Below are 19,424 nucleotides of genomic sequence, written 5' to 3'. Positions count from 1 at the left end.
TTTCACATTAGAACTCTGTTCTGGCTAGTTAGGATCATAAATTAGTAGCTTTTCTCAGACTGTATCAAAAGTTTGAGGATAGCACACCCTTAAGAGAGTTAATGTCCACTGCCCAGGCTGATGAAATCTTTAGTTCTATATGCTAAACATCCTATTATATCTAAAATAGTCAATTTTTAGACTCCTATCTGCTAAGACACCTATAACCTATTTGGCATTAGCTTATTACAGTTGGTATATGGATTTTATGTACATTATTTATTTTATTTTATTTTACAATAAAAGGAGAGATATTTTATATTTTGTTTCTTTTTTTCCTAGTTAGAAACATTTTATTTAAATGTGCCAAATAAAAACCCACATTTTCAGAACATAAGATGTTAATACATTAAAAAAAACAATATTTAACTGCTGTGAATTATACAGAGCAATAACCCAAATCCATTTGGATTAGATGGTTGATGATCCTTCCCAGGTTACATTTTACAGACATAATAAATCCCTTATAATAATGTAAACAAAATAACTTCCCTAAAGGGTGAACTTGAGAACTTCAGTCCATTCTTTCAGGACTTGCACTTCTTCGTGGACTTCCTGATGGGGAACAACTTCTCTTAGGGGATGGAGATCTGGATTTTGATCGGCTGCTTCTTGGTTGTGAAATAGACCTGGATCTTGATCTGGATCTTGAACGGGATCTTGATTCTTTTATGGAACCAGACCTAGATCTTCTGAGTGAAGCTGATCTTGATCTACAAAGAGACACAGACCTTGATCTTCAGGAGATGCTGATCTTGACCTCCTTCCCCAGCTCCTGCTGTGTGAGCGAGAGTATCGCCTTTCTCAGGATCGGGAATGTGATCTAGATCTTGACCTGCTTCTTCTTCGACGGCTATAGTGATGACAGTCATAAGCATAATGTCCCTTTTCACCACACTCATAGCATCTATCATTAGGATCAAAGGGACGTCGGGCAGATGGTCTATCAAAACGAGATCTCCGAGGCATGCCTGTCGATAATTTAACCCTCACTTGAGAACCACAAATCACCTTCCCATTCAAGCCTCAGACTGCCTCTTCTGCATCTCTAGGATCTTCAAATTCCACAAAGGCACATCCTGGAGGATTTCTGGCTATCCATACAGTTCTTAAGGGCCTATAGTAACTGAATGCCCTTTCTAATGCTCCTTTGCTAGCACCAGTTCCCAGGTTACCGACATATACCTTGGTTTCTCCTCCATACCGCCTGTAATGTAACATGATGGCCGGTCCGTGTACTTGGCTTTAGCTCGCAGTGGTCACAGCCCGAGTAGCGCGGAAGCGGCCGCGCGAGCTTCCTTTGGAGACACTCCTGGAGTTACATGCATAATTACCATTAGAACTGCTCAAAAGTGCAAAGGTGGTAAGTAATTAGATCACTTACATTACTACCCTCATGGACCCTAGAGGATGTGGTTAGTCCATACAGAGATTTCTTTTTTTTTTGGTTTTTTTCGAGACAGGGTTTCTCTGTGTAGCTTTGCGCCTTTCCTGGAACTCACTTGGTAGCTCAGGCTGGGCTCGAATTCACAGAGATCCGCCTGGCTCTGTCTCCTGAGTGCTGGGATTAAAGGCGTGCGCCACCACCGCCCAGCACAGGGATGTTTTTATAACATAGACCTAGAAAAAAAAAAAAACCTCTGTTTTGGGCTTCATATCAGATTATTCTCTAAACTTAAAGGATGAATGTTTTGATTAGCATGCTGTCCTTGTCCCATATTGGAGGATTTCTTGATTAAACAGATCAGTGTGTGTGTGTGTGTGTGTGTGTGTGTGTGTGTGTGTGTGTGTGTGTGTAGTGGTAATGGTAGTAGCAGTCATTGTCATCATTGTCAGAACTACTATTCTATCATGAATATTTATGTGTGTTACAGGGAATTCATGGAGAAAATCTAACAGAAAAATCTAAATAAACCAAGAAATGGCAACAGAATCATGAGGATGGATATATGAATGAATTAGAATTATAAAAATGAAGAGTATGCTGTAAAGGAATCAGCCAACCTGGGCACAGGGCCAGCTTTTATTCTTTTGTAGTATATTAGCCTAATAAAATGCAACTTATAGAGAAAGGTTTTATTTTAGTTTATGATTCCAGGTTATATTCTATCATCATGGGGAAATTAAGGCAGGAACTTAAAAGAGCTGGTCACATCACATTCACAGTCAAGAGCAGACAGAAAAGAAGGTGTAGAAGTTTTCTTACCTGCTAGCTTGTGCTGAACTGGGTTTTTCCACTCTTAAATAGATGCAGGCCCCCTGCCTAGGCAATGAGGCCACCCACAATGGGTTGGGCCTTCTTTACCATCAAATTAGCTTAATTAAGACAGTATTGCACAGACATGCCCACAGTCCAACTCAAGGCAGACCCTTATTTAGACTGTTTTTCTAGGTGCTTCTAGGCTTTGTAAACTTGACAACTAAAGCTAACTATCACAATATGATTTCAAATACATTAGATGATTGACAGGGCCACTAAAGAGTGCTCTTATCTCCTTTGGTTAAATAGCTTGTCAAACATTGGCAGGCTTGAAAGTCATTGGGGATAGACACCTTTCTTATAATCAGGGGTCTATATAACTATAGTTCCAATTACTGATTTACTAATTGGGAAAATTATTTGTATTTTCGACCAAAGAATCATAAGATTATTATCTATTTAAAGTCTTCTTGGGAAAGAGGCTCCCCCATGTTAACCCTATGGCCTTATTACTCACCACGTGAGAAAAATCTGTTTTAGGAAAGCCATCTGTTCTAAGATGTTAAGAAATCATATAAAACCCACCCACCCCCCAAAATGTAGATTGGCACAATGGTCCCTTTGGCTATTTTCCACTGTTACCTGCAAGCATGCTTTCTACTAATGTGTAGCAAACCTTCCCTTTCTTCTGAGCTATGGTCTGTATTTATTGTCTGAAGACATTCTGGCTGCCTTTTCTTGTCTTTTAAATTTTTAATTTATTCTTCTCCCATACAATACCCCTACCACAGATACCCCTCCTTCTACTCCTCCAAGCCGTGCTATCCCCCACACTTCCCCTCTCTCCCAGATCCACTCCTCTGTTTCCCTTCAGAAAAGAGCAAGCCTCACAAGGGTATCAACCCAACATTGCTCATATCAAGGTTGTGCAAGGCAACCCAGTAGGAGGGAGAGGGTCGCAAGAGCAGGCAAAAGAGCCAGAGACACCTCCACTCCCCCTGTTAAGAGTCCCACAAAAACACCAAGCTAACAACCATAACATACATGCAGAGGACCTAGTGCAGACTTATGCAGGTTCTGTGATTGTCTGGCTGTCTTTTCAAGACTGAACCTAGGGTCATGTGTGATATTTGGTCATTGTATTGCTTCAGTTGCTTTTAAACTAGAGAAGTTCACTGTTTCCTTTCCAAGATCAAGGAAAGACACTCACTGTACATAATCTATTCATTCACCTTTCCTTCCTCCTCACCTGTCTTTTTTTGCTTCTTTCTTTCTGGCAGGCTCTCACTGTACATCTCAGGCTTACCCCAAGATCTTCCTATCTCTATCCCCTAAGTGCTGGGAATACAAGTGAGCAACACCAGGCTTCACTTTAATACTTTTCAGCTAAGAAACTAAAGGAAAAATGTGTTTGGAATAAGGTGGTAGGGCAACTGAAGTAGAAATAAAAGCAGGAGGAAGCTATGTAGAAATGAGACTTGCTTTTACCTAAGAAACTCTGGAGAGGGCTGAGCCAGGATTCAATAAACCTAAGAGACACTGACCAAGTGGATAATCATAAAGGCAAATAAGTAAATGGCCAACTGCAGAACTGGTAGTCTCTGTTCCCATGGAAAGAGTTTGCTTTGGCGCGAACACACAAAAGGGAGAGGAAATGGATCTGTGGGGGATTTTGGGCTCCCACAGGTGGTCACAACAGAAAAAAAGAAGAATGCAAAGGGACACAAGCTTGCCTATCAGCTCTATTTCAACAAATCCACACAACCTAATGTAAAGCCATTCTCTCATCATGCTTACATTTTTCTCTCCATTAGGCATTAGGTCTTCTGGCAAAGAGAAAGAATGTATCATAGAAAAGAATCACAGAAAGTTGTAGAAGCCTATGCTGGCTATATCTGTGGTATTGGAAAGAACTAAGAAAAAAGCGCCCTAAGGTACCTTATTTAGAAATATGCTAACAGATATTTGAGGGAAAAAAGAACCAAGAAGAATAAATAGGGCAACTGATTCACAATGAAAGCATTCATTTTATACAAAGTTGTTATGACTTAGAAATTACTTATTGGAGGCTAAATCCTATTGCTTGACAGATTTCTAAAAAGAAGAGCCAATCACTAAATACAAAAGATTTAATTATTTCTTTTTACTTACTCAGCCATGTATTTCTTTTATTTGTAGTTTGTGTTCAACACTAATAATTTCCATAACATGAGAAGTTAGTATGAATCAAAGCATAAGTACACAAACATCCAATCAAGTACAGGTACAATGCAAGGGAGTATTGCCTCTCACACACCACAGTAGCTTCATATCTGTGGGATCTAAGCATTCCTGTGTAGGTTTCTAAAGATGGAGAAAATGACTTCGCTTATCAATTTTATTGTGGATATGTTACATACCATAACACATATGCATCTGTTGTGTGTGGACATGCCAAGAAAAGATTTTTTTCAACCAGTGTCTATGTTTTAAAAGATTTCTGTATATCAAGAAAGTTAGAAAAAGAATTACTGTAATCAAGCCAATTTTCAGGCTACAGACCAATATCAAATTATCTAAAAATAAGCACTGATAATTCATATTGTTCCAATATGGCTATTATGGTCCACTGTGCTGCCATTCATGTAAAAACATGTACTGAAAGAGTAGAAAAGACTTTCTGAATTTCATGTGAAGTAGCTTCTCATTTTCAAGTCCCACATGCTTGATTGACAGTTGGCTCATTTGCTTATTTGCCTTTTGAATGTCAAGATTTGTATTTTTACTTTCATTGAAGAACATTTTAAAGTATGAAAATACTCCATATATATATGCACACACATAAGAAGAAGCATTTTGAAATAACCTGAGGTCAGTGTAATTCTACTCTCTCAAACTGGTTTGTGAAGTAAGACTTATTCATGATGACTGGATATTGGATAATGGATGATTGGTTTCCAAATCATCATTTCCTGGTGCATGTCAATTACTATATAAATGTCAAGTATGATGTCAAAATAAAGCCTCAAAGGGAGTGAAGTAAGAATGTTCAATCCCAAAGGGAACAGAGATCGCTTAAGTTTAACAGTGTGAAACTTTAGAGGTTATCACACCATGTTTGTAATTGTTAAATAATACACTGAGCATTTGTAGTAACACCAGTTAATTCCTTTCAATGTATACATGAATAGAATCATGGGAGAATTTTTTAACATTGCCTGTCTTATAGCTTTACAGGTTGAATGAACCAAGTGAAAACTGTATCTCCATTCCACATCCTATCCTTAACTCTAGAGAAAGCCTATGCCTGATTTCAAGATAGAGTCTTAACTGTCCACATTTCTTCAGGCATGTTTACAGAAATCATGTAAATTTTGGGTGTTATTCCTCTTCATCTTGAACATAAAACTCAGGCAGATTTAATATTGCAATAATCATCTTTCAAACCCTTTACATGTCCTTCAAACCAATCAAATTTGAAATTCTCAGTGTTTTCTGTTTAAATACAACAAGGTGTAGTAATAGCAGATTTGATGTGAACTTGCTTCTTCCTGGCAACAGTAGACTTGTAGTTGCCATTTGGGGTGTATCTAGAAGATGTGGAAGTAGAGATGTTTCCTTTCTTCAGTCTCTAACAGTAGACATATAGAAGACAAAGTGAGACCAAAATCAGGCTATTGACTGTAGGGATTTGCCGCTGCCATGGTGGTACCATTAGTTGATTATGTTCAGCAGAGGTATCCTGAAAAGAGTCCTTTGAAGGTGGCAAAACATGTTTATTTGGAATAAATCTGTGTGGCTAGGATAACTGCCAGAAGGAGCAATCCCAGGCTCATCTTCTGTACATTACTCTGCCCATGTCTGTTTCATAGGTGTCTTAGTTAGGATTTCTATTGCTGTGAAGAGACACCATGACCATGGCAACTCTTACAAAAAACCCCCAACAGTTAATTGTGGTAGCTTACAGTTCAGAGGTTTAGTTCATTATCATCATGGTGGGACATGGTGGCATGTGGGCAGACATGGTGCTGGAAAAGTAGCTGCAAGTCCTACATCTTGATCCACAGGCAACAGGAAATGAACTCAACTAGGCATAGCTTGAACATAGAAAACTTTAAAGCCCCCAGTGATACACTTCCTCCAACAAGATTGCACCTATTTCAACAAGGCCACACCTTCTAATAGTGCCACTCCCTATGAGTTTATGTGGGCCAATTACATTCAAACTACCATGTGGTGATATTGTGTTCCCCAAAATATTGTGTACCTTAATAAACTTATCTAGGGTCAGAGAACAGAAAAGCCACTAGTTAGGCAGTGATAGCACACTTCAATCCTAGCATTCCAGAGATAGAAATCCCTCTGGATCTCTGTGAGTTCAAGGCCACATTGGAAAAAGCCAAGCATGGTGACACACACCTTTAATCCCAGAAAGCCAGCCTTTAATCCCAGAGAGTGGTGGTAGAAAGCAGAAAGATATATAAGGCGTGAGGACCAGAAACTAGCAGCATTTGGCTGGTTAAGCATTTGGCTGGTTAAGCATTCAGGCTTCTAGCAGCAGTTCAGCTGAGAGCCATTGGGATGAGGACACAGAAGCTTCCAGTCTGAGGAAACAGGACCAGCTGAGGAATTGGCAAGGTGAGATAGCTGTGTCTTGTTCTGTCCCTCTGATCTACCAGCATGGACCCCAATAACTCGCCTCGGGTTTGATTTTATTAATAAGAACTTTTAAGATTCCTGCTACACTACCACATTCCACTCTATGGCCCCCATATGCTTGTAACCATATCATAATGCAAAATGCCTTCAGTCCAACTTCAAAAGTCCCCATAGTCTATCATAGGCTCAACAATGTTTTAAAGTCCAAAGTTCAAAGTCTCTTCTGAGATTCATGCAACTCTTAACTACAATCCCCTACAAAATAAAAATCCAAAAACAGATCAGGTACTTCCAACATATATAATAGCATTGGATATACATCACTGTTCCAAAAATGTAGGGAAGGGAGCGCAGTGAGGAAATATTGGACTAAAGCAAGACTGAATACCAGCTGGGCAACTCCCAAACTTTGCACCTCCATGTCTGATGTCAAAACACTGTTCAGATCTCCAACTCCTTTCAGCTTTGTTGACTTCAATATACTTCTTTCTCTTGGGCTGGTTCCACTCCCTGTTAGCAGCTTTCCTCAGCAGATATCCCACAACTCTGGCATCTCTAACATCTTGGGGTCTCCAAGGCAATCCAGGCTCTTCTTTCCCAGCTTCACACAATGGTCTCTCTAGGCCTCCATTCAGGGACACCCCTAGCACTAGCCTGGCACCATGGCACCAGGTCACATGCCTGGCACCAGCAGCTTTCTTAGTTGTGGAGAAATATTCCATAATCCCTTTCTTCTGTCCTTGGCTCTAAAGTCAGAATCATGTGGCCAAGGCTGGAACATGGCCTTCTCTTGCATCTTCACCAGCTTTCTGTTTTTGATATTTTCCTTCACTGCATAAGCATGGTTGTCCTGAAACTGGATCTGTAAACCAGGCTGGCCTTGCACAAGCTTTCTCTTTTCAGTGGTTTCCTTCACTTCCTAATCTTGGCTGTTTTGAAACTTTCTCTGTAGACCAGGCTGGCTTCAAACTTAGAGATCCACCAGCCTCTGCCTTCCAAATGCTGGGATTAAAGACATGCACCACCACTCCCAGCTCTAACCTTTTCTTTAATTCCCTTTCACAAATTGGAAACTTATCTGGATGGGATCTTACCGTGAGGTCACCACTCCCTTTATTCCATTTCTTAATCTGTTTGTCTCCTTGAATACAGAATTTAGTTCCATTCCACTTCTTGGCGCTCTTTTTCTACTCTAATTGTACATTTTTTATTTTTCCTTGTTCAGCTTGCTCCTTTTCATTATAAATCTTTGTAAGCATGAACACTAGTAACCACATGACAGAGTCTATACTAGGCTATTTTAAGATTTCCTCTGCAAAGGGAATTAATCCAAATCTCTTCACTTTAGCCTCAGTCTGACTCTCTGAACAAGGGCAAAAGTAGACACATTCTTTACCAAAATATAATAAGAACAATCTTTAGGTCACATATTAATATTCTTCTCCTCTGAAACCTCTTGAGCTAGGTACCCACAGTTCATCAAATCACACTAAGCACCCCTGTCTTCCATGCTCTACAAATATGGCCCATTAAGTAGCACTTAAAGCAGTTAACTGCTTTTATAATCCACAGTTCCAAGATCCACATTCCTTCAAACAAAAGCATGGTCAGACTATCACAGACAATATCCCAGGCCCTGATACCAACTTCTATCTTAGTTAGGGTTTCTATTGCTAAGAAGAGACACCATGACCATGGTGTGATCGATATATTGTGGACCCCAATAAACTTATCTGAGGGTCAGAGAACAGAGCAGCCACTATATTAAACACAGAGGTTAAGCAGTGGTAGCACATGCCTTTAATCCTAGCAATCTGGAGGCAGAGATCCATCCAGATCTCTGTGAGTTCAAGGCCACATTGGAAACAGCCAGGCATGGTGACACACACCTTTAATCCCAACACTTGAAATCTCATGTCTTGCTTGGGAAAGACACATGCCTTTAATCCCAGGAAGTGATGTGAGGAAGCAGAAAGGTATATAAGGCCTGAGGACCAGGAACTAGAGGCTTTTAAGCTTTTAGGCTTTTAGCAGCAGTTCAGCTGAGATCCATTTGGATGAGGACTCAGAGGCTCCAGTTTGAGGAAATAGAATTGGCTGAGAAGTTACTTGGTGAGGTGAGGTTAGCTGTGTCTTGTTCTGTCTCTCTGATCTTTCAGAATTTACTCCAATAGCTGGCACTGAGGTTTTTAAAATTTTTTTTTTTATTAATAAGGCTGTTTAGAAATTCATATTACACCATGGCAACTCTTATATAGGAAAACATTTAATTGGTGTAATTTACAGTTTCAAAGGTTTAGTCCATTTTCATTTTGGCAGGACATGGTGACATGCATGCAGACATGATTCTGGAGAACGAGCTGAAACATGTCTTGATCCACAGACAACAGGAAATGAACTGAACTAGGTATAGCTTGAGCATAGGAGATCTCAAAGCCTGTCCCTACAGTAACACACTTCCTCCTACAAGGCCACACATATTTCAACAAGGCTACACCTCCTAATAGTGCCCTTCCCTATGAGTTTATGGGAACCAATTACATTCAAACTACCACAATAGGCTTGAGTAAAGACTCTGGATGCTTAGTGCATGTATGGAAATAGGCAAAGTGGAGGATTTAATTATCTTAAAGTATGATCATAAAGAGAGATTCTGCTAGAAGGGCTGATTAACTGAAAATATATGGCTAAAGAATGAGTTGGTTATTTCAAAGTTTTTAAAAAAAATTTTTTAAAGATAAAAGTGAGTAGACATTATGGGACTAAAGCTAAGATTTGGAGCCTTGATCTAGCAAGAAAATACTTGTCTAAGAATTATAGGATTGAAGAAAACAGAGGGGGAAAAGAAGTAATCTTAGCAGAAGTTTCCTCAATGGCAATGTATATACACATGTGGGGTCTAAAATGCCCAGTGAGAGCTAGGTAATGATTCCAAAAGAAGACCCACACCTAAGCTTATCTGGAAGGAATTCTGAATTTCAAGGAGAATATTGTTAAACTCTAGATAAAAATCTCTCACAAAGAAGGCAAATTAGGTTAGCATTGCTGCAGGCCGCAGGAATATATCATAAGAACTCAGCTGGTGATGGCAAAGTCACTACCTGGAGGAATCAGGGAATTCCTCCAGAGGAAGCCAAATCCCAAGGAGTTTTTGGTGTTACTTGGCTTGTTATATATCAGCTGTATTCTGTTTTGAAAATCATGTGTGCCTTCATAGTTTTTCCAATTGACTTTCCCCTAAGAAGGACTAAGAGTGTAGACTGATCACTCTCTGGACATACACATTCCAGGTATTTGGAGAACAGCCTCAGGAAAGGCTTTCTCTGGAATCAGATTATCTCCCTTGGCCACTTTCAAGGACTACAGGAAACACCACCCAGGTGGGCGCCCTTTGTTAGTCCCAGGTGGACTAACAATAACAGCCCACATGCAAGTCTCCTGACTTATGATAAATTCCACAAGGAGACACCACCTAGGAGAGGTGGATGTTAAGTAATAGCTTTACACAATTTAGCTTGGACCCTCCCTTTTATATACCAGGACTTCCAGGGCACAAGAGAGAGAAGAGAAAAGAGAATGGAAGAACTAGATGGGTAAGTGTGCCCAGATTGTAACCCCCAGAGAGACCACCAAGGACGAGCATACCAGAATGCAAAAGCAAGGTTTATCTGTTGATATAACCAACCATCTTATTAAATAAGAAACACAGAACCAATGTAAAAGAGAAACCTGAGAGGTCAGAGCTCAGAGCTAAAATTTTACCCTTCCTCCTGTGAGCTCCTAGCTTCCCAAAAGAGAGCTATTTCCTGTGTGTAAGTAATTTCATAGTCTTTTGTTCTGCCTTCTCATTGGTTGTAAACCCAAACACGTGACTGCCTCATCACTGTCTGTATGTACAGCCCTCTAGGTCTTAAAGGCATATGTCTCCAATGCTGGCTGTATCCCTGAACACACAGAGATCTATGGGATTAAAGGTGTGCGCCACCACTGCCACGCTCTGTCTATGGCTCTAATAGCTCTGACACCCCCCTCGCAACTTTATTTATTAACATACAATCAAAATCACATTTCAGTACAATTAGAATACCACCACATTTCCCCTTTTCTATTTTAATAAAAATAAAAAAAGCAAAAGGTTATAACTAACATAAGAAAAACTATATACAAAAGTACAATAACTATATACAATATATACAAGTAACAAATACCTAAACAATGTCTAGTCCATTTGTATTTGACAAATCAGAGACAATAATTCCATTATCTATCCTATTTTGGCAAATCCAAAATGTATCTAACTCACTTTCTATCCTAATTAATCTTCAACTATAACTAACTAATCTTCAACTATAACTAACTAATCTTCAACTCCCCCAGAGACCCAAGAAGGAAATAATATTAGCTAACAAAAATAAAAACAGGAAGTGCATGCAAGCAACTTCCAAAAAAATTGTGAGTTGACAGAAACAGCCAGCTGCCTGGACAGTCACCTAAGGTTTCTCCACAGTGTTGGGGCATCATCTTCAGCCTATAGGCTTAGCGTATCTGATAGACTCATTTGTGAAGTAGAATGTACACAAGGTCAACAGTTCAACTTCACATTGGGTGAGAGCAGTCCATGTACCAGAAACACCTGAATTCCACTAGTGTCATGTCATGATTCAGGATTTTAAATTCTGGAAATTGTTGACGGTTTTTGAATTCAGCTGTTCATTTTTCTTGGCTGTGTATATATGACTTCATCTCAGCATCCCCTTCTTCTCCACACCCCTCTATTAAATGCCAGTCTACTATCGAGAGGCGTGAGCTTTCAGCTGCTGTTCCATTGCACAATAGAAGCCATCGGCCCTCTGCCTGTTAAGCGGCCTTCGAAGAAAAGGGCACTGTACCTTTTCCGGATTGCTAAGGCCACTTCAGGGATGGGGCCATATTGTCCTGGCCTCAGAAGATGCCTTTTGATAAAGTCATAAACACACTTGTTTTGGCAAGAATCAGTAGTCCTTTGTTTCATGTTCTGTCTGTCCATTTTGTCCTGTTGATTCGAGGATACTTTGTTGTCCAGTGGCTAACTTTTGCCACAATGAAAGTTGACTCCATATGCAGTTTCTTCAATGCCCATATTTTCTCTGAAGTAGATTGGTACTGCCAGGAGCCAACATGTCTCAAAAAAGAAAAATTTTCTAAGTTATTAAAACATTTTAAATGCCATATTCTGTAGATCTCTGAAGGGTTTGAAGATGACCTGTCTAAAACATCTCTGCTCAATTTTTAAAACATATCTAATATGACTACAAGTTCTATTGTAATGTCTAACTACTAACTTTCATTTCTTTATATCCTAATAGTTGGTAATAATAACATTCAAGGATCAGAAAATTGCATTACATTGTTAAATGAACGGTATAAGTACAATTAGAAATATACATATAGCATTTTCCAACAATATCGGTTTCAAATTTGTATATAATATAAAACAATCCAATCCAATGTAAAGTATTTAAAACTAGTAATTGTCTTCCCTTCCTTCCTTCCTTCCTTCCTTCCTTCCTTCCTTCCTTCCTTCCTTCCTTTCTTTCTTTCTTTCTTTCTTTCTTTCTTTCTTTCTTTCTCTTTCTTTCCTTCTTTCTTTTTAAACAAGAACCTTAAATCTAATCTCCTTTGCTTAGCCTTTTTCCTAACCATTGACAACAACTTGTAACCAACTTCCCTAAACAATGAAAATTATCCCAGACCCAAAACCCATAAAAAAGACCAAAAAACCACCTGCCCCACACCACCTCTTTGGGAATGTGGGCATCGTATTCTTAAAATTGCTTCCTGCTGGGTATGGGCGAAGTTTTCTTTATCCTGAAAGAAAAATTTTAGGTTAATTGTAAAATTCTAGGAAAGGTAACTATATCCTTCATTATCCAGTCTGTGTATAATGCCAAAGTTCAGGGTTTATCTCAAGTCCTTATTCAAGTAGTCTTTGAGACTGGATCAACTCAGCTAGTCATCTCAAAATTGCTCTGAGCACCTTGTAGTTCAAAGCTGATCTGTAGATGATGTTTGTCAGCTTAGTGATATTATTATTGTCCACGTGGAATTGTTGTTGTGGGGCCCCATCTTCTTTCTGGAGACTTCAGTTGATGTTAGGCCTGGCTGTGATTTCGTGCAGAAAACTGATAAGAGACTCGAACACAAAGACATATATATGCAGCTAATTGAAGCTTTTTTTTTCTAGAATTAGTTAGTACTCTATATGACCATTCATATCTTAACAAGGTTTAAAATGTATATATAACTATATATCTACATATGTTAATCTTGTAAATTTTGATATAAAATTCATACTTTAAGAAAAGTTTAAAGAATCAGAATAGAATCAAAGAGTTGAGATTAGTAATAGAATAGTCCCTTAATTAATTTGGCTTTTGTCCTGTCCCATAGCAGAAGATGGCTCTTTTATTCTGGCATGATACAGGGAGTTTGCATTTTCCTTTTAACAACATGCTTGAGTTTAAAGAAGGAGAGCCATTCTCCAACTCCAAAGTCAGCTTTAAATTTTAATTGAACTGGGACTATTAGAAGACCAGTAGTGTTAAATCTTTAGAGAAAAGCAGAAACAAACATTTAGGAAGACATAACATTTTTAGATAATATATACCCATACACCATTTCACTCTGTTTCCTGGGATAGATGATTTGTCCCTTTTCTTCAGTTGTCTCATTTGTCCAGTGTTCTTCAGATTCCTCAACCTTCATTCTCCTAAAAGACAAAAACAAAAACCTTTCCCCAAGACTAATTTTGGGGATGTTCCTTTTTGGCAAGTTATTATCTGATTAAATGAAAAGGCAGGTGTTACTGATACAAGTTAGTTTAAATTGGATGCTCATGCTGGTTGATGAACTATCACCTCCTCTAAATAAGAGGTTTCTCTTGTTCAAATCGAACCTTTATCAATTTTGATGGTACCCACAGCTTATCTTCTCCTGTAGAAACAAAAGCAAAACCTCGTCCCGAATATAATACATACCCTGGTTTCCATTCTGAGGTCAGCACATCCTTAAAGTATATATGCTGTGGGATGGTCTGCATGTCAAATCTGTTGCTCTGATTGGTCAATAAATAAAACACTGATTGGCCCGTGGTCAGGCAGGAAGTAGGTGGGACAAGGAGAGAGGAGAATTCTGGGAAGCAGAAGGCTGAGGCGGAGAGACACTGCCAGCCACCGCCATTACCAGCAGCATGTGAAGATGCCGGTAGGCCACCAGCCACGTGGCAAGGTATAGATTTATGGAAATGGATTAATTTAAGCTATAAGAACAGTTAGCAAGAAGCCTGCCACGGCCATACAGTTTGTATGCAATATAAGTCTCTTTGTTTACTTGGTTGGGTCTGAGTGGCTGTGGGACTGGCGGGTGACAAAGATTTGTCCTGACTGTGGGCAAGGCAGGAAAACTCTAGCTACATATATAGGCTGATTTAATTCTGTAGTTTTTTTCTATTATCCAGTGTCTCTCTGCAGCTGTTGTTCCTTTCTCATTGGCACTGAGAAAAGTCAAAGTTAATAGAGCATTATGCAGTCTATTTCTGGCGGTTTTTGTTACCCCTTTCTGTTTATTTAGCATATCCTTTAGAGTTCTGTTTGATCTTTCTATAACTGCTTGACCTGTAGGATTATGTGGTATACCTGTAATATGCTTTATATTATAATAAGCAAAAAACTGTTTCATTTTAACAGAGACATATGATGGAGCATTGTCAGTTTTGATTTGTGTAGCTATACCCATGATGGCCATAACTTCTAGCAAATGAATGATTACAGAATCAGCTTTTTCAGAACTCAAAGCAGTTGCCCGTTGGAATCCTGATAAGTATCGATGGTGTGGTGTACATATTTCAATTTTCCAAATTCTGCAAAGTGAAACACGTCCATCTGCCAGATTTCATTCCTCTGAGTACCCTTTGGGTTACACCCTGCTGGTAATGGCCTTTGATTGTAGAAGGAACAAGTAGGACATTTCTTTATTATTTATTTGGCTTGTTGCCAGGTTATGGAAAAATCCTATTTTAAACCTTTACTATTGACATGATTTTTTTTTTTATGAAATTCTGTGGCCTCCAGCACATTTCCTATCAATAATTTATCAATCTCATCATTGCCTTGTGCTAGAGGGCCTGGCAGACCAGTATGGGATCGAATGTGAGTTATATATAAAGGATGACTCCTTTTCCTGATTGTATCTTGTAATTGAATAAATAGTGAAGTTAATTCTGAAGCATCAGGGATAAATTCTGCAGTCTCAATATGTAATACTACTCTTTCAGCATACTGAGAGTCAGTTACTATGTTGAGAGGTTCTGAAAAATCCATTAATACCAACAAAATAGCATACAATTCTGATTTTTTAACTGAATTATAAGGACTTTGAACCACTTAAATTTTCTGATTTGTAACCTGTCTTTCCTTCTTTGTTGGCATCTGTTTAAAATGTACAAACTCCAGATATGGGTTTTTTGCCATACAATTCGAGGCAAGATCCAATCAGCTCTCTTTATAAGATCAATTCTATCGCTTTTTGGGATGTTTGCTGTTAATTTCTCCCAAAAAATTACTGCAAGCTCTTTGCCAAGGTTCACTTTCTGTCCATAATTTTTCAATGTCCTCCTTAGTTAAAGGTACGACAATTTCTGCTGGGTATATTCCTGCTAATTGACGAAGTCTCAATTTTCCTTTCCAAATCAAGTCAGAGATTTTTCCACATAAGTTTTTAGTTTTTTATTTGGTTTATTTGGTAAAAATATCTATTCCAATATAATATCTTCCCTCTGCATTATTATTCCAGTATGAGAATGCCTAGAAGGTGAAATAACCAAAATGCAATCCAGCTTTGGATCAATATGATCCATGGGCCCTTCATGTACTTTCTTTTCTACCAAGGCCAATTCTTTCTCAGCTTCAGGTGATAATTCTCTTGGACTATTTAATTCCTTGTCACCTTCTAAGGTTTTGAACAAATTAGTCAGTTCATCATTTTTTACTCCAACAATAGTTCGTAGATAAGAAATATCTCCAAATAATCTTTGAAAGTCATTAAGAGTCTGTAGTCTATCTCTCCTAATTTGCACCTTTTGGGGTCTAATTTTTTGTAGCTCTACTTTATATCCTAAGTAATTAATAGAATTTCCTCTTTGTATCTTTTCAGGAGCAATTTGTAATCCCCAGCAAGGCAAAATTTTCTTTACTTCTTCAAACATTCTTTCTAAAGTATCTGCATTTGAGTCAGCTAGTAAAATATCATCCATATAATGATAAATTATAGATTTAGGAATTTTTTTACGTATTACTTCCAATGGCTGTTGTACAAAATATTGGCACAGAGTTGGGCTATTCAACATTCTCTGTGGGAGGACCCTCCATTGAAATCTTTTAACCGGTTGAGAATTATTATAAGTAGGCACTGTAAAAGCAAATCTTTCTCTGTCTTTTTCTTGTAAGGGTATTGAAAAGAAACAGTCTTTTAAATGAATAACTATGAGAGGCCATCCTTTTGGTAACAGAGTAGGCAAAGGAATTCCAGATTGTAGAGAGCCCATTGGCTGAATTACTTTGTTAATTGCTCTAAGGTCTGTTACCATTCTCCATTTACCAGATTTCTTTTTAGTAACAAATACAGGAGAATTCCAAGGGCTGGTTGATTCTTCAATATGCTGCGCATTTAACTGTTCTTCTACCAGCTCTTCTAAAGCCTGGAGTTTCTCTGTTGTTAAAGGCCATTGCTGGACCCATACAGTCTTGTCTGTTAACCATTTTAAAAGTAGAGATGTTGGTGTCTTTGGGAGAATATCAGTTGTTGTGCCCTGTTCTTGTATAATATGGATGGCTGGTGACCACTCAGAATAATGGCTTCTAATATTTCTCTCAGAAACATGTGCTAATTTATGATTTGTTTCTGAGATTGGAGGGATGTTAATCTGAGTATTCCATTGTTGTAACAAGTCTTGACCCCACAGGTTCATAGCTATGTTAGCCACATATGGTTTTAATTTTCCTCTCTGTCCTTCTGGACCTATACATTCGAGCCATCTTGCACTCTGTTTCACTCAAGATAATGTCCCAATTCCTAACAGTTGAACATTTACCTCCTGAAGAGGCCAAGTTCGATGCCAAAATTCTGGTGCAATTATGGTAACGTCCGCACCTGTGTCTACCAGACCAGACAACAAAACACCATTTATTTTTATTGTTAATTTTGGTCTTTGTTCATTAATAGAAGTTTGCCAAAAAAATTTCTTTATGTTTTCTCCTGAATTTTCTATTCTCTCTCTTTCATCATCCTGACCAGTATGATTTTTTCCAATAGGCATTTGGTTATTTAATCGATCTGAGCAGGGATTTCCTCTATGGCTGCAGGAAAGGTTTAAACTGGATTTGCTATGGGGGCCTGCATGAGGCCCCTCTGGGAGTTTCCCGAAGACTGAGGCAAAGGATTATCCTGTCTGTCCTTTGTTGTTCTACATTTGTTGGTCCAGTGTTTTCCCTTACCACACCTTCTGCATACTCCAGAAGGAAGGGGCATTCTGTTGCCATTGTTCCTTGAAGAAACATTGTTTCTAAGAATGACCTGTTTACAGTTCCTTTTCAAATGTCCTTGCTTTCCACATCCAAAACATCTAACATTCCTCAAACCTTTTGATACTACACTTGATCTTAGCCAAAAGGCCGAGAAGCGATCCTCAAACCTTTTGAAATTGCTTCTCCTACCCACATATCATCATGCTTATGAGCCTCAACATTAACCATGTCTCTAATCCAATCTTCCAAAGGTGAAGATCTTGTCTTTAATGGCCTAATTATTCTTTTCCATGCTCCATTCGCATTCTCAAAGGCCAAAGATTCAATTATTGCCTTACTAGCTTCTGAATCTGACACCATTCTCTTTACTGTGGAAGCCAGTCTTTGTAAAAAATCTGTAAAAGATTCTTTTGGGCCTTGCATAACCTTTGTAAATGACTCAGATTTTTTTTCGTTCCTCAACTCTGTCCCATGCATTCAAGGCTGCCGCTCGACATAAAATTAGGGTTTGGACATCATATAAACATTGTGTTTGTACTGAAGCATATTGGCCTTCTCCAATAAGCTGATCCTGGCAAACTTGTATTCCTTTATCCCTCTATTGTTTTTAGCCTCATCCTTGAACCACATTAGAAATTGAAGTCTCTGGCTGGGTTCCAGAACAGCTTGTGCAAGGTCCCGCCAGTCCTGTGGTACAATCCTATTATATGTTGACCAAGAGTTTAACATTTGCTTTACATATGGGGAATGCATGCCATAAGATACTATTGCCTCCTTAAACCTTTTTAAATCCAACATTTCAATTGGAGCCCAAATATTTTGTGTAGTCATTTGATCAGGCATCTGCTGTACAGTTTTAGGATAAATTAAGGGTGACTGTGTGAAAACAGGCTTTCTTTCTGTAACCTTATGATCCAAACTTGAAACAACTTCACTGTTAATTTCTTCTGTCTGAATTTTTACAGGTTTAACAAGTTTTTCTAAAGATGTTATCCCGGCACTTAAATGGACTATCTTTTTAAATATTAAAATGAGGATAAACATAGTGATAAACTGCATAATTCCAACAATACTAATCTTCTCATATAGTTGTTCCATTGTCAGACTGCCTAAAATTTCAAACAAAACCCAATTTTCTTCCAATATACACCTGAAACCCATTTTCTTTTTAAATGTGGAAAAAATTTCTCTTTTAAATAGTTTCCTTTAAAATATCTGATATCTAGGAGACTCCAGCCACTTCCTGAGACTTAGAGACCAGCCCCCAGCTCCCAGCCTACCCCCCGACTTCCCTTCTGGTCCAGAGGTGAGTACCCGGGTCCAACCCGGACCCAATCCCTGGGTACCAGCCACTCCGGAAAGACCTGCCCAACTTGGCACCAGGTTCTGGCTACCGGGCAGCTCCCCTTCTAGCCCCACCGGGAAGGATCCCCTTTTCCAAGCCCCCCGGCAGCCCCTGCAATCTCCGCGCCCTGCCCCCACGCCCATCTGCCCGCGACTCCAGCCACTTCCTGAGACTTAGAGACCGGCCCCCAGCTCCCAGCCTGCTCCCGATTGCCATTCTGGACCAGAGCCCGCCCCGGACTTCCCTTCTGGACCAGAGAGTTGGACAAGAGAACTCCCTTTTGGACAAAAGAGAGAGTCTTCCTGAATCTGTCAGCTCTTTCTGAAACAAGTACACTGATAAGACGAAGAAAGAACCACAAGGAGATGGGCAGACGTCAAGGCAGAAGTACATACAGCAAAATGAAGAGCAATACAGCATCACCAGAACCTAGCCCGCCTCCAACATCTAGACCTGAACACCAAAAATTGGAAGAAGCAGAAGAAAGTAGCCTTATGAGTAACTTCATGAAGAAGGTAGAGGCTTGTGTAGAGGAAAAGACAAGGAAATTGGAAGAACGCTATAAACAACTAGAGGAAAGAGCAAACAAATTAGAAGAAAATATCTGATATCTAAATATGACTTACCAAATCTGCATAGAACA

General features: G+C 39.0%; 2 pseudogenes; both read right to left on the bottom strand.

Moving 5' to 3' along the window:
• Window positions 1-365: 365 nt before the first annotated feature.
• LOC114696598 lies at window positions 366-1,260 on the bottom strand (annotated as a pseudogene).
• Window positions 1,261-17,503: 16,243 nt separating this feature from the next.
• On the bottom strand, window positions 17,504-17,595 carry LOC114696702 (annotated as a pseudogene).
• Window positions 17,596-19,424: the final 1,829 nt, after the last annotated feature.

The sequence above is a fragment of the Peromyscus leucopus genome, chromosome 20 (assembly GCF_004664715.2).
Source record: "Peromyscus leucopus breed LL Stock chromosome 20, UCI_PerLeu_2.1, whole genome shotgun sequence".
Taxonomy (NCBI): Eukaryota; Metazoa; Chordata; class Mammalia; order Rodentia; family Cricetidae; genus Peromyscus; species Peromyscus leucopus.
This window is presented reverse-complemented; position numbering and strand designations above follow the sequence as displayed.